Here is a 3074-nt window from a genome sequence, read left to right on the forward strand (position 1 = left end):
TAAATAAAATCACTCATCCATATAGAAGTATCTAAAGGCATTCATTGAACATGATCACGTCACCTCAAATGACTTTCTCATAACTTATAAATGTATTGGAGTTACCTTCAAATCAACTATAATTTATTCATTCTTAGTTTATCTTTCCTATTTTTGCCACATATTCATCTCAACTATATTAAGCTTATCTATATGATGTTTCATAATTGCCAAATATTCCAAATTGTACATCATTGCAATCATATGACCACCCTATAAATTTTTCCTTTAAGCTTCAAAAGAATGCGTCGATCACACAACCCTCTAGATGCATCTCACTACTTTGTCCATCTTATTTTATTTCTTGTGAAACACCATCTTCTATAGCACATTTTTTATGTATGATTGCGGCCAAATACCTAAAATAATTAGTTTGGACTCTCTAATTAATCAATTTCCACCATATCATTGTCCATCCTAATGAAATTAAAGATACACACCATATACTTCGTTTTCGTTCTATTTATCTTAAAATTATAGATTAAAAATATCTATTCAAAATTTCTATATTATATTTCAATAAAATAATTGTCTATTTCCTTCTGCATTTGGGACAAATACTATAAATTTTTTTTCCAGTGCAACAATTGGAATTTAAGGTATAAGTTTTCTTAACCAAAAAAAATTCCATGCATAAAAATAATAATAATAATAATAATAAAAATTAACAAAATAATAATAATAATAATAATAATAATAATAATAATAATAATAATAATAATAATAAATAAATAAATAAATAAATAAACACACAAACAGACAAAGTGATTCAATTATACTTTGTCCTTTCTAATCTTGTATGTTACCTTCTTTAAGGCACAACCTTTCATTGTATGATTCATTTGCAAGTTTAGGCATGGATTGTCCAAGTTAACACTCATGCAGGCGCTTTGTTTTCCATTTGGCTACTTAAGTGGTGTATTGAAATATGAGGTAAAGTTATTCATGACACACTCCAAAGCACGCAGCATGTGCAATTAGTCAATCTTATATGATCAAGTCACTCAAAAAAAGACTTCAATACACATAATATAGCTATTATAATTGAAGGATAGAGGTTTCTCACGATACCAAAGTGTGAAATCAAATCATAACAGCGAGAATGGATTCATGAGAACGCATAAGAATTGGGAAGGAATCCCTTCCACTCTGGCATCATAGGGATCTTTTTCTTGTAATTTAATTTGGCCTGATCCAATGACTTAATACAAGAGCACGAAAAAATCCATTTTGAGATGGGTTACAAAATTTGAAAAGTATATAAGCCAAACAAGATATACATGAAGAGTCGAGGGTGCAGATAAGAGATCTCATGGAGATAGGGTAGCTTTCAATATTACTATTATCATTAGCAGTGGAGGAGTGGACATGGAGATATATGGTCCCTTACTCCTTTACACTGCTTAGGGGAAAAGGTCCCCATCGTGTCAAAGTAGGAAGGAATCTATATACATTCTCTGTCATATAATGACTCATAGGGTTTACATTGACACACTCTCTCCTCAGTCAATATGTGGCTCCCTTATTAAGTGGATTTGTCTTCATACCCTCTCATCGGTGCAGTTTCCTACTTAGGCATCGTGGGAAACCTCTGACCTAGTGTACAAACAACATGGTCTATGAATTGGTTATCTCTGTAATCTCGATAAGGTTGAAAATATTTCTGGCTTTCTCTTCGTTTAATCCAATGTCCCAAATCACACCAGATATGGCTCGATCTAGTACAGTTGCCATAGTCCATGATAGTCCATGACCATAGATTCATGATAAGATATCTAAGCCCAAGCATTAGAATTTAGAGGTCTAATTAAGCTAAGTAAATTCCCACTCAAATCTTAAATTTGTATCCATTGTATACGTGAAGGGATGACAGATAATCAGAAAGGATGGCTGGGGGGACAATGCCTGGCTGCCAGCTTTCAACCCTTTTGAGTCCAACTCAAGAAAATGTCCCCCAGAAAACTTACAAGAAAAGGAATGAGGTCCCAATAAGATAATAGAAGATGGCTCTCTCTCTCTCTCTCTCTCTCTCGCCATTAGAGCTATAAAAAACACAAAACCAGAAGTGATATTACTTGAGCTCAACTCAAGAGTGATTTCTACCTTTCCCAACCCTTATTTGATCATAATTCATAGGACTAAGTGTGTCGGTTAACAAACCCCTAAGAAAGCAAAACGGGTCCTACCCTACCAACCCAAAAAAGAAAAAAGGAAGATCTGTGAAAAGGGGTTGAGACTTAATAGGACGGGGTGCATGTACTAAACCCTATAGAGGTAGGGGATGGAGAAAGGCAGTGAACTTTGTCTGCCTCTGTTCAGAGTGAGCTTAGCTTTGATCATCTCAGCTGGACTGGACCACAGGTTGCAGCACTTAATGGAGCCATGGATAAACTAAGGGAATAGGGGGGCACCTGCATCTACTGCATGAGGAAGATGGTAAATGTTGGACCACTAACACCATTCCCATCAGACCTCTCTATGCTTTTTTATTAAAGAAAGAAATGCTTTAAGAGTTTTAAGAGAAGAAAGAAGACTTAAGACCATAAAGTTCCATAATGGCTCATTGTATGATGTTAGCACCATGGTCCTGCAACCAGTTTAGCATAGGTGAAACTTTCTCTCATCAAGTTCCCATCTTCTTTTTAATTTTGAAATGGCAGAGATATGCTAATCTCTAGGTCCCCAATCTTTTCTTCAATACTGTGATCAATTATGAAGCAGAGTAATAAAAGGGAGAGGGGATCCTACATTTCAATTAAGATTTAGTAGTACTATCTATATATAGTGTTTTGAGAGAGAATACATAAATGGGCAACCAAGCAAATTACATGGCAGGGAAAGTTGTCCAAAGCTATTTATATAAACTGTAAATAGACTGGATAGAGAAATGATCCGATCTGATACCGATAATGGCCAAGACCGATACGAATACCAATAGAGGCTATAGGTACGACTTGAATCAATGGATGGTCCGACTTGACTTTTTTCTAACTAAAGTCAAAATAGAAGTAGGGAGGCAAAGTGCAAATGCTATT

The sequence above is a fragment of the Macadamia integrifolia genome, chromosome 3 (assembly GCF_013358625.1).
Source record: "Macadamia integrifolia cultivar HAES 741 chromosome 3, SCU_Mint_v3, whole genome shotgun sequence".
NCBI lineage: Eukaryota > Viridiplantae > Streptophyta > Magnoliopsida > Proteales > Proteaceae > Macadamia > Macadamia integrifolia.